We start from the raw sequence: 13,095 nt of genomic DNA, 5'->3' as shown, positions 1-13,095 counted from the left end.
CGGGGATTACAAGCGTGTGCCACCATATCCGACTTAGGATTGTGTCTTTTTCTAAGCTAAAAACTAAAATAGGAAGGTGAGACAGAAGGACCACGGTTCCAGGGCAGCCTTGGCAAGTATCGAGACTCTCAACAACCTAGAAAGACACTGTTTCAAAACAAAAAAGAAAAAGAGCTAGAAATGTAGCCCAGAGATAGAATGTTCCCTAGTACCACAAAAAATAAAATAAAATAAAATAATAATAATAATTAGTTAAAATAAATATAGGTTTAATTTTATTTCTACAGAATAGTAAAGACCAGGGGGAAGGCCATTTGGGACAAAGGGAGTTTTTTCAGACAGGCTGAATTCAAATACCTTCCTGACAGCACCCTTGGAACTGAGGTTCATTACTGTCCCTCTTCTGTTCCCCCTGAACCTCACATGACTATCATCCAATCCTATATCCTCACTCTAGGCCAAGCATCCAGCACCTCTTACAGAAATGTATATAATCCCTGGCTCTATTCTTACTTCTTCCAGCCATTTTCCAACCCCTAGCCTGACTCTGCTACCCCCTGGCTTAAAACCTACAGTGGTTTCCCATTGAATCCTTCCACAGTTTACATGATCTGTCCTCTGCCCACCTAATTATGTGGCATGTCTGTGCGCCCATTGTGCAGACACTATTCCAACTGCAGTTCCCCAGCCTGCCCTCAGCTGTCTCAGGGCCATGCAAGGCCCAGCAGCTATAAGCCCTGTGGGTCTCTCGCCAGCCCGGAGGGCACTCCCTCTGGAGATTACTGTAACCTTCCTGAGGATAATAGCCACCTCCCTGCCATTTTAGGACCCAAGCTTTCCACTTCACAACACCGTCCACAATTTGGAAATAAATATTTACAGAGGCTCCTCGACTTAGGGAGGATGAAGTCCCTTCCTGATAAACCATCCTAAATTGAAAATATCTCAAATTGAAAATGCATTTAAACCCTAAGCTAGGGAACATCATATTGTACCCACACTGACACAGTGGTAGGATACTGGTTGTTTGCCCTCGTGACTGCATGACTGACTGGGAGCTGTCTGACTGACTGGCTGCCGCCGCCCAGCCAAGACCAAAGTGCAAAGGATGGCTTTGGCTGAATGCGTATCATCTTCCCACCGTTGTATAGTGGAAAAGTTGTTCGTTGAACCATTGTCAGCTGGAGACCCTCTGTGTTAGCATCCCAACCATAAGCACCCTGGCTAGAAGATCCAGGCCTACTTGCCCACCCTTTATCCCTTTATACAAGAAACCACCCTTTATCCCTTTATACAAGAAAACCCAACCTCCTGTGCTCAGAGGTGGAGACAACTCTCCCTAGTTCTTTCACTGACTGACTTTCCAATATACATTTATACAAACTTTTCCCAGGCTCAACATCAGAAACAGAAGCATCAAGAGTTCCTCTCAGAAAATGTCATTTTTGGAAGCTCTCATCTGCTCCGGCCATGGATATTGTCCCAGTTTCCACCAATCAGAAAGACTCTGAAAGAAACATATCTATAGAGGTGCATGAACTTCCACAGTTCTCAGCAGCCGTGTCTGTGACAGAGTCTGGAGAGTGGGGTACAGAGAATCAAGAGCCGTGGACCAGGGCCCAGCTGTGTCCTCAGGATCTGACGCATGCGGCCCTCCGTCCTCATCAGCAACCTGAAGTACTAGAAGGAACATCACACCCACACCCTGGGCTCTGAAAAGCACGATTCCCCAGACGACCACTACTAGTTTCTCCTGCGAGAAACTAGAGCGGCCTATCTGTCTTTTGTCCTGGCCCAATGTCCAGGCCAGAGCATTAACTTTCCTAACTAGCTTCCTCAGGCAAATTTGTTCATTAATATCATTGCTTTTATATTTTCCAGTATTTTTGTCCGGTCCCCTTAAATTTCAACTGAACCTGCAGCCTAGGATCTGCAAAAACTGTTTAATCCTAAAAGCAAACAGAATATACTCCTTTGAGACAAATGAAAAGAAGAAGTCCCCTTACTGACACCTCTCCCTTCCAGGCTGGCCCTAAGTCCAGTCCACTTGGGGACTGGGCCAACCCTTCTCTTTGGGGCTGTTTCTGCCCCTGGAGGATCAGATGGGCGCTCAGATCACTTCAAAGGTCCTGACCGACACTGACCTCTTACCAGTTTTCCTAGATCCCAAACTGGAAAGATCAGAGTCTGGGGTGAAATGTTGGAAGCAGCTGTGCGCGGGATGAAGGAGGGTCTACGGTGCATCCGCCGCCCCCTCCACCATGGCCAGCACTTAGAACATAAGGAGCGCAGCACAGACGCAACCCTCCTGTGGGCAAGAGCAGACCGCAGTGGGGCGTGGGGATTTCCTCCCGCTGAGCGGCCCGGCCACTGTTCCACTCCTTCACTGAGCCTGGAAAGAGACCGGGTTTTTCTTGGGGGCTTGGAATCTCACATATGAGAATTTCCCAAAATGGCTCACATATTTAAAAAAAAAAAAAAAACTATCTCAGACTAGACTACGAGTCTGCTGGTGTAAATCAGAGAGAACCCAGCCATCCATCTGGTTGCAGTCCAAGCTCCTGAATCCTCATTTGCTTTGCATCCGCTGCCTCAGCCTCCCCAGGGCCTGGCAAATGACCTCGGTGTCCCAGATACTAGGGCGCACAAATGGCCAAATGGCCAGGTCTGTGGCCCCCTCGGGACCAGAGGCTGACACCAAGCCATGCCTGGGACACCCTCATGAGCAATGGTGCCGACAGCAAGCTCTTCCTCAGGGCCTGCTTGGTGCCAGAGCTTGTTCTGGAGGCTCCGCACCTCGGTGCATCATTCTGCCCTCACGACATGCTTGCTCAGAGGCGGGTAGTGTTGCCACCGCTGTGTGAATGGCTCAAAGGGCAGCACTGGGTCTGGATGGAGCAGCCTGGCTGCCCTGTGTTCTTACAATCTGGTCAGGTATGAATTATCCATCCTTAACTTTCAAGGGATCAAATTAACAGTCACCCTTCACTCAAGTCCTGTTGCCCTTTGCCCAGTAGATTATCACCATCCCTCAAGCATTTGGCAGATAGCAATAATGGTAATGAAGATAGATAACAGTTGCTAGGTGGTTCCAACCTATCAGGTGCCAACCTAAGGCTCTACTGGTTTGAGCTCCATTGTCTTATTTTGTGTGTGTGGTGCTGGTGATTTAACCCAGGGGCATTCTACCTCCAAGCTATACTCTCAGCTCCATTTTTTATTCTTTATTTGGAAACAGGGTCTCACTGAGTTGCAAAGGGCTTCACTAGTAGCTGAGGCTGACCACGAACCTATGATCCTCCTGTCTCAGCCTCCCAAATGCTGGGATTACAAACGTGTGCCACCACGTCTGGCTCTTCATTATCTTTTGGTAGAACTTCTGGCCCCTGTTGTACAAGTCACTCTGGTAGTGAGGGGGCAGAGCTGGGGTTCAAGCAGAGGTCTGTGGCTCCAGGGCCAGGCCCTCAGGGCCCCCACCCTTGCCTGTCCTGTAGTCCTTCCTGGTGTGGGTGAGCACTCCCTGCCCGCCCTGTGGTTTGGCTCCAGGATCTTGGTGTTTCCTCCATCACATGAGAGAAAAATATGGAACTACCATGAGAGATATGAGCGTAGCATCTTGGCCCAAACCTCCCTCCTTCACCTGGAAGCTCTGTGGACTCAGGAGTCCATGGTACCTGAGCACGATGATGCATGTGTCCACTCGGTTTATTAGGGCCACAAGGAGGGGATGATCACCTAAGGTCACAGATTCCAAAACACACCACTGAAGCCCAGTCCACCTCAGCAAGCCCTGCTGTGCTGGTGAACAAAGGCCAAGGAAGCAGAAGTCAGAAATGAGATGCAGCTTCTATGCAACCAAGGATTTTCCCAGAGTGGGGAAGAAGCAATGCAGTTTCCAGAATCTTGCCAGATTTCTCCAAGAGTAAAGCTAGAGAGAAGGAGCACCAGGCTCACAGCCAGCGGACAGAGCCAGGTAGGAGATGCCATGTGGACACCTGGCAAGGGGAGGGGGGCTTAAAAAAATCCACTCTTAGGCACAGCAGTGGAGTTTGTCAATTCTTGTCCCTGTCACTCCAGTAAGTAGTCATTTGGCCTGGGTTTGAGAGCTTCCAAGCATGTGAAGCTCATGGCTTCTCCAAGTCCCATTGTTGGTAGGAGTTAGAAAGCTTTTCCTCCATCAGAGACAAATTCCAAACATTCATTCCAGACTAACAGAATAGAGAGATACCCCTGTGGCTAGAGGCTCAAATGTCCTCCCCTGACCTGGCCAGGTTCCTACCATACAGTATGTGCTATTGATTGGTCCTGTTCTGCTCAACACCGGCTAAGCTCATCTTGACCACTTTCCCACCTGGGGTCTCTGAAAGCCAGTAGTTAAGACATCAGACCAAGCGTACGCCTGTGAAATAATCCTGTGTTGATCCAGGGTGCCGAGAGTTGGAGAGACAGCCCCTGCACTTGCTGGGAAGAGATTTAAGTTGTTGGAAACTATCAAAGCAGAATCATTCTGGCCAATCCTTGTTTTGTAGCTAGTGGTGGTAAAGTGAGGGCGTTGGCACCAGAAAAGCCAGCGTGTGAGTCCAGCTGCAGCTCCTGTACAGGTGTGCCAAACCGGGGAAACCCAGTTTCCATACTGTAAATGGGATGGAGAGCCCTGTGCACACACAGGAGCGTAACAGAGGCTCCCGACATAAAGCTCGCGTCACTTTCCCTTCCATCTGCCCTTTTTCCTCTTCTTTCTAGATTTTTCTCTGCCAGGTGGCACCCTCAAAGGCCAAGGACCTTTGTCCACCCAACTCAGTCACACTTGGGGTTAACAAGGCACAGCCTATTTCCCCAAACTGCTCTTTTTTCTCTCCGTGGTGGTGTGCCTGTGGCACGTCACACAGGGCTGCTTCTTTTGAAGTCTCTATCTGGGGAAAAGAAAGGAAAACCAGAGGCAGGCTGGAACAAAACCTGCTTGCCGGCAGCAAGGGTGTGTGTGTGTTCCAGAAAAAAAAAAAAAAAAAAAAAAGGTAGTAGTTTTAGTTGTTATCTATTCAGCAATGTTGAGAACATCAGAACTTCCTCATTGGGCAATTTTGGTCAGTTTCAGTTTTTCTATAACACAGCAGTATGACATGAGCTCTTACTCTACAGAACTAGGGGGGAAAGGGGTCAGGGAGAGTCCTAAATAGAAATTAACACAATATTGATTATAAAATAAGATAGCATCCAAAATGGGAAGTGATGAACACCCACCCCTTTAAGTGCCCAAAATGTCCTCCAAACCAGCAGTAAAGGGAAGGGAACCTGAAACACTATGAAGAATGGAGAAAGCCAAAGGTCATTCTTAGAGAGGTTCCACCTCAAAGGGTGCAGCTGGCAGGTTGAGTCAGGCAACAGCCCTGGACAGGTCTTTCCCCGGAAGGAAAGAGCTGGAGGTGAGGACCACAGAGGGAGTCTCCAAGAAACTGAGGCCCATCAGGGAGCATACAGTTGAGACTAGACTCTGGACCACTCAGATGAAAGTCAAACCTGCTGGCCCAAAGGGCCCATCTCATGTCACAGGTCAAATCCAACTGGAATGGTTGGAGGCCACCTATCTGATCTCTGTGAGAAATTGGCCCTGATCAAATTATGTCTACCAGAGAGCAGTATTCCAACTTCAACAGTTTGTTTATATAAAATACTACAAATCCAGCCAGGTTATGGTGGGGCATACTTGTAATCCCAGTACATGGGAGGTTGAAACAGAAAGATTACAGTTTCAAGGCTAGCCTCTGCATATAGCCAGACCCTCAGACCTTAGTTCAATACTGTTTCAAAATAAACTTTTAAAAAGGCTGAGAGTGTAGCTTGGAGGTAGAATGCCCCTGGGTTCAATACCCAGTACCTCCTAGGAGTACTACACCTAGGCATATGGTAGAATACTATAGGCATATGGTAGAATACTATAATCTCAGTACTTGGGAGGCTGAGACAGGAAGAGCACAGGTTCAAGAACCAGCCTCAGCAGCTGAGCAAGGCCCTGAGCAACTTGGTGAGACCCTGTTTCAAAATGAAAATAAATAGAGCCGGGCGTGGTAGTGCACGCTTGTAATCCCAGCATTTGGGAGGCTGAGACTGGAGGATCGCGGTTCACAGGCAGCCTCCGCTACTTAGTGAGGCCCTTTGCAACTCAGTGAGACCGTTTCAAAATAAAGAATAAAAAATAGGTCTGAGGGTGTAGCTCGGAGGTAGAATGCCCCTGGGTTCCATCCTCAGTACCGCAAAAATAAATAATTAATTAATTAATTAAAAGGGCTGGAGGTGTAGCTCAAAGGTAGAATATCCCTGGATTCACACACACACACACACACACACACACACACACACACACACACACTTGGAAACCAAGATCTCTGCTCTATAGGACTTTACAAGATAGCAAAGATTTATTGGTCAAATTATAAACCAATAAATGTCTGTGGAATACATGGAGGGGTGGGCCTTGGTAGATCAGAAAGTCAGGTACAATGCAAGAAAGCTCCGGAGGGCTCACAGGTTTAGGTGGCCTGTGGAACCAGCATTCAGAGAAGATAACTTCAAGGCCAACGAATCCATCGCAGTGGACAAATGTGGACGTGGAGACCACAGTGAGACAAAGCTCAGAAGTTATGGACAAGCCCAAGATCGGAAACGATTATGAATCCCTGGTACCAGAGACTTATTCAAACACTACATTCCACTGGCTCTCTACCGAACTGCTTCACTTTAGTGGGATTTAATTCTATCATTTTATCTTTAAGGGCTCTTTATTTGCAGTTTATTATTCATAATCACTTGACACAATGTAGAATCTGAGAAATTGCAAATGAGACCGCCATAGGTCAAAAAGAAAAAACAAAATATTGAATCTCCAGGTGTTTCTAGCACAAACATACCCATACATACTTTCTCTCATCTAAGTAACAAGAAACTCGGAGTTGCAAGTAGATGGCCAAATGTTGACTCTAACACGTCTATCGAGGGCTCGCTAGAAGCAAGGGCCATAAAGACTACACACTGCGTAAGTAAAGCTGTTGTATTATTCACTAACCTTTCCTTGGCTGGTCAATCCCCCTGGGGTGTTAGCATCAGGTGGAAAAAAAAAGTTTGGCTAGCCGGGCATGGTAGCGCATGCACACTGTAATGGGAGGCTGAGACAGGAGCGTCTCAGGTTTGTGGACAACCTCAGCAATTTAGTGAGGCCCTTCACAACTTACTGAGGCCCTGTTGCCAAATTAAAAATAAAATAGGGCTGGGAGTGTAGCCCACAGATAAAATACTCCTGGGTTCACAATCCCCAGTAACACAAAATGATGAGAGAGAGAAAGAGAGAGTGAGAGTGAGAGCGAGAGAAGGAGGAGGAGGAGGAGGAGGAGGAGGAGGAGGAGGAGGAGGAGGAGGAGGAAAGGAAGGAAGGAAGGAAGAAAGGAAAGAATAAAATAGGGCTGGGAGGTGTAGCTTGGAGGTAGAATGCCTCTGGGCTCAATACCTAGTACTGGGAAAAAAAAAAAAAGTTTGGCTGCCAGTCATACTCTTTCCCAGCTAAGGGCCAATGAGATGAAAATACTGAATACTGGCCAGGCGTGGTGGTGCACGCTTGTAATCCCCGCGCTTGGGAGGCTGAGACAGGAGGATCGCACGGGTTCAAAGCCAGCCTCAGCTACTTAGTGAAGCTTTCAGCAACTTAGTGAGACCCTGTTTCCAAATAAAATATAAAAAAGGTCTGGGAGTATAGCCCAGAGGTAGAAAGCCTCTGGGGTCCACCCCCAGTACCACCAAAAAAAAAAAAAAAATTGAATACTGATTCAAGGATACTGCCTTTTTTTTTTTTCCAGTACTGGGGATGGAACCTAGGGGCATTCTACCTCCGAGCTACACCCCCAGCCCTATTTTTTATTCATTATTTTGAAACAGGGTCTCACTAATTTTGGAGACAACTGCCCTCTTTGACTTGACTATCAGGAAGCTCAGAGCTCTGTTCTCCACTCGAATTAACTCCTTGGTCTAAAGTTTTGATGTTTTGTTCTGTTTGAGAATCATCCCTGCCAATTCAATGACTCTCATTCTAGAAAATCCTTTTTACTGAAAGTGACCCAAATTGCCAAATCCTTTCAGTAAGCAAGCCGAAAATAAATAATACATGAATGAGCAAATGCTCACTAGTCATTCCTACAGGACACACCCTCCCGGCAGAAGGATGAATTCAAGTGATCAAACAGAATAAGAAAGAGACTCTACGAGCTTCTCAAACAGGATGCAGGGACTAGTGAGGCACAGCCGGCTCCCTTTCTCTAGCCTTTAGACGTTTCTGAATATCTGGAACCACTCTCCAGGTAGCACTGGAGGAACGCCAGCCAACTCCTAGTTGTAGCTTCTAGACCCCAAGCAAATCAACTGATTGAATGTCAGCTCTCTTAACATCCCTGTTCTTGCCCTGAAGGCATAGCAAGGCATCTATCTAATAGGCCAGGATTCCAACCTGGCCTCTTCAAATTTTAGAAAGGGCTACGCCTTCTAGAAGTGGAGGGCCTTATAACTTTAGCCTCCTCTGCTTTAAATCAACCACAATCTACAGTCAGAACAAGGTGGGGCGGGTGATACTACACAGCAAGAGAGCGCACCGCCCACCACCGCCCACCACGTGCAAGTACCACGTGCAACTAGGCAGATGAATCTCACAATGTCAGGTCGAGTGAAAGAAGCAGACACAAAAGGGGACACGCTCACAGCTCACAGAGTGGCTCTATTCATACTAAGTACAAAAACAGACCCGTAGCCAGGCGTGGTAGGGCACTCCTACAAGCCCAGTACTTGGCTCAGACAGGAGGATAGTAAGACTCTCAGCAACCTAGACAGACCCCAGACCCTATTTCAGAATGAAAACATAAAAAGGTCTGGGGGTATAGCTCGGAGATAAATGTCCCTGAGTTGAATCCCTAGTAACACACACACACACACACACACACACGGATGCTATTAGTAATCATAAGATTACATTTAGTGGTGCTGAAAGGGGAGGGGAGGGTGTTGGTAGCAGAAAGTGGGGTGACATTGGAAATTTGTTACTGGATCTCCGTGGCATTTAGCTCATGTGCTCAGTTTCCTCCATGTATTAGACTTCAATTTATTTTATTTTATTTTATTTTGTGTGTGTGTGTGCTAGGGATTGAACCCAGAGGCATTCTACCTCCTAGTCACAACCCCTCCCCGACTCTATTTCTTTATTTGGAAACAGGGTCTCGCTAGGTCTCCGAGAGCCTTGCTACGTTATCGAGGCTGGCTTTGAACACGCAACCCTCCTGCCTCAGCCTCCCAGATACTGGGATTACAAGCATGCGCCATCACTCCCAGCTTAGACTACAATTTTTTAAGTATAGAAAGAAAAAAAAGGCAGATGGCACTGACTTGGTCCTGGTCTACCTACTACACCTGGTCAAAACACCGAGGGAGATGAGAGAAAGTAACAGCTTAATCCAGCCCCACACAGCCTTCCGGTGACTCTGTGCTGACACATGCTTACAACTTAGTTTGGAAAGAATTTCATACTTTTTGCATTATTCTCTTGGCAGTGTTTTACCGCGAATCTTTGACAAGGAAACCAAGGCTTGGAAACGCTTCTCCAAGCCACGAGCCCAGTTCCTGGCAGAACCCACAATATCCGGTGGCGAGCCAAGGGCCCCAACCTGGGGCGCAGGTGTGCCCATTCCAGGACAGCCGGCCACTGCTATCAATGACCTCATTAATAATAATGCTCTCACAGACTCCTCCTGGAGAGCCGGGGCTGGGCAAAGAGCAGCAAGTTTATCCTGTAAAGTTGCCAAGACAAGACCAGATGTTTCCGATAAAAGGGGGAAAGGGATGGGTTGGGGAGGAAGCCACACAGCAGTAGAACACGGGTCCTTTAAGTCCCCTGTCCTCCCAGCAAAAATAACAGAGCAGCTGCAACAAATTCTGCAGGTGGGACGAGGAGGCCCCAGGCTGGGACAGTGGCACCTCGGGGAGATTCCAGCTGCGACACAACCCGTACTGACTCCTATCGGGCCCAGGGTGAGCTACAGGGGAGGCCTACAGCCACTCCTCCAGGATCCGGTGGCTCCGTGAGTCACAGGGTTTCCTGTTCTTCCAGTTCTCACTCCGAGCTGCACCGACTTACAGCCAGAGAGACCGCAGCACCTGTCAGGGGTCCAAGGGATGAGCCCTCGGGACGCCCAGCCAGGGCCCGCTTGTCCTCAGACGTTCTGTTCCGGCTGTGGGGCAGCCGCGCAAAGGAATATTATGTCCCAGATGTACATGACCCTGGCTCAGTCCATTCACTCAGATTAGCACCAAACCGAGCGTGCCAGGACCAGGTACCGAGGACACCAGGCTAAGGAGATGCCAGCCTCTGCTGGCAAGGGACTCGGATCATGGCAAGAGGCAACTATATACCAACAAGGAATTACAAACTGAAGGTGAGGACGGACAATAGGTGGTTTCTTTGACTGTCATAAAATATGGACTTGGACTCACTTGAATCACACACGGCCCATCACTTCTCAGGGTGTTAGTCTTGCAAAGGTTAGGAACACGAGCCTGCATCGACTCCCTTGCCTAGAATGTCCTCCTCTGCCCTAACAGACTCCCACGTGCCCCTTGGTCCAAATGTCCCCTCTCCAGCCAGCGATGCCAAAGCGCTCTTGACACCTCGTTTCTCTCACCCTCCCTGAACCCGGAGGACTAAAGGCACCAGATACACCTACTTCATCTGTGATGCCAGCGGCCCTTTCAATCCAAAAGGTACAGGGGGTGCTCAAGAAGTCTATTATGGTTTTCTACAGGGGGCACAGGAATGCCAAGAAGAGTCGTCGGAGGGCCAAGTAGCGGAAGGGCTGGCTACTCCAGACCGACAGGTGCTCTGTGCCGACCTGGCTCCTCAGCCGTGCAACCTTGCTGCACGGGACCTTGACATCATTACCTCCACCCACCTTCATGCCCTGCCTGGCACACCAGATCCCCTTGCGTCGGGCTCCACTTACCCCTGGACTGCCCGTGCCACTAAGCCTCTCGCCCTACCCTGCACCTGCACGCCCCACTTTGGCCTCCTGCTGACTGTCCCTTGCTGGACTAGATCCCTCCAGGTCTGTCACTAGGCTCGGGTCCATCCCAACCTCCTACTCTGTCCCACTCACCCCAAGATCACACCCACCACTGGCGAGGCACCTACACGTCCCAGACAACTTCATTTACACCTGTGGTAGAGGCCTGGCTCTTTTACTCTCAAGAGTGGCCCTTATTAGACAGGAAATTACGACCTGCCCACTGGGACAGTCCACAAAGCGAATTCCGACTTTGAAGCTGAGCGCGGTGGCGCACACTTGCAATCCCAGCATTTGGGAGGCTGAGACCGGAGGATCATGGTTCATGGACAGCCTCAGCTACTCAATGAGGTCCTTTGCAACTCAGTGAGACCCTGTTAATAAAAAATAGGGCTGGGGTTGTAGCTTGGAAGTAAAAATCCAACTTTATTCTTGAGGAACCCGCACCCAAAAGATGAGCGTTCACTTTACACGGATGGTGTTTAAAAGAAACCAGGGAGGAACTGGGGTTCTAGATCTGGGGTTTATCCTATAAGAGCGTGAGCTGGTACTCTCAATGGGGACTGGTTCATATAACTATAAAACGAGTTTGGACTACATGCTCCCAAAGGCACCTTCCCGGCTGACACCCAACCTATAACCCTGTAACTGAAACTCCACTGACCATCTCCAGCTGTCGCAAGCAGCCCCGTGCAGGGGGTCAAGTGCGTGGGCTCTGGAGTCGGACTGCCCGGTTTTGAGTTCTAGCTTGCCCTTGGGCAAAGTACCAGCCCGTTCTGTGCCTGGTGTCTTCACAGGCAGTAAAAGTGCCCAGCACGGAGGGCAGCTTGAGGGTGGCACGAGCTAGGCCTGTGCAGTATGTCGGCAGAAGCCAGCTCTTCGTAAGTACTGCACGTGTTCATTGCAAGTGCTCTGTGGGGGAGGAACGGATGGGATATGATTGGAAGGCTTCATGGACAGAATCCAGATGGGAATATTTGGGAGGAAGGAGGAGGAGGAAGCGCCTCAAATGCGAAAGGAGGAGCTCTGCCCGGTGCACAGGCTATGATCCCAGCAACTCAGGAGACTGAGGCAGGAGGATTGCAAGTTTGAGGCTAGTCTGGGCAGCCTATTAAGAGCCTGCCTCAAAATAAAAAATAAAAAAGGCTGGGATGCAACTCAGTGGTAAAACGCCCCTAGGTTTGACTCCAGTGCCACACACACAAAAAAAAAGTAAGTAAATAATATTAAAAGAGTTGGAGATGTAGCTCAGTGGTAGAGCACTTGCCTAGCATAGGAGAGGCCCTAGGTTCAATCCCCAGTGTTAGAAAATAAAAGAGAAAGAAGAAGCAGCCTCAAATGTTCTCCTTTGGCTCTAGTTTAGAACTCTGGGGGAGTTTATTGGACTTCATTCCTTTCTTTATGAAATGGCATTAGAGATGCCGAAAGAAAGAGGTTGGGAGCCAGACATGGTGGCCCACGCCTGTAACCAGCCCCAGTACTTGGGAGAGGCTGAATCTGGGGGATCCCAGGTTTGAGACCAACCTCAGCAATTTAGCAAGGCCTCCAGCAACTTAGTGAAACCCTGTCTCAAAATAAAATAGAACACACAATGTACTTAAACTTATCGAGCCGAGCAAGGGAAGGAGGGATGGAGAGGGAATGGGGTGGGAATTGGGTAGGGGTTAATTCAGTGATGTGTACCTGTCTGTACACACAAGTTTTTTACCCCAATATGATGTATGAATATAATGCACCAATAAAAAAAATTTTAAATAAAATAAAATAGAGATAGGGGTATAAATCAGGGGTAGAATGCCTTGAGTTCAATCTCCAGTACCAAAAAAAGAAAGAAAGAGAGAAAAACTGGTGTCCTAATGTATGCCTGTAATCCAGTACTAAGGGGCTAAGATAGGATGATCAGATCACAAGGCCTTGCTACATTGCTGAGGCTAGCCTCAGACCTGGGATCCTCCTGTTACAGTCTCAGCAACGTAGCAAGACTCTCGGCAACTTTAACAAGACCCTGTTT

The 13,095-nt window shown here is 48.5% G+C and overlaps 1 protein-coding gene across 1 annotated transcript in view; it reads right to left on the bottom strand.

The window, feature by feature from the left end:
* The window catches only part of HK2 (hexokinase 2), a gene marked incomplete at both ends in the record, with an annotated part of 66,788 nt that overhangs the window by 44,286 nt on the left and 9,407 nt on the right, over positions 1-13,095 (bottom strand). The gene's annotated exons all lie outside the window — the stretch shown is intronic.

The sequence above is a fragment of the Muscardinus avellanarius genome (assembly GCF_963383645.1).
Source record: "Muscardinus avellanarius genome assembly, chromosome: 15".
Taxonomy (NCBI): Eukaryota; Metazoa; Chordata; class Mammalia; order Rodentia; family Gliridae; genus Muscardinus; species Muscardinus avellanarius.
The sequence above is the reverse complement of the archived record's forward strand: the minus strand, read 5'-3'. Positions and strand labels throughout refer to the sequence as shown.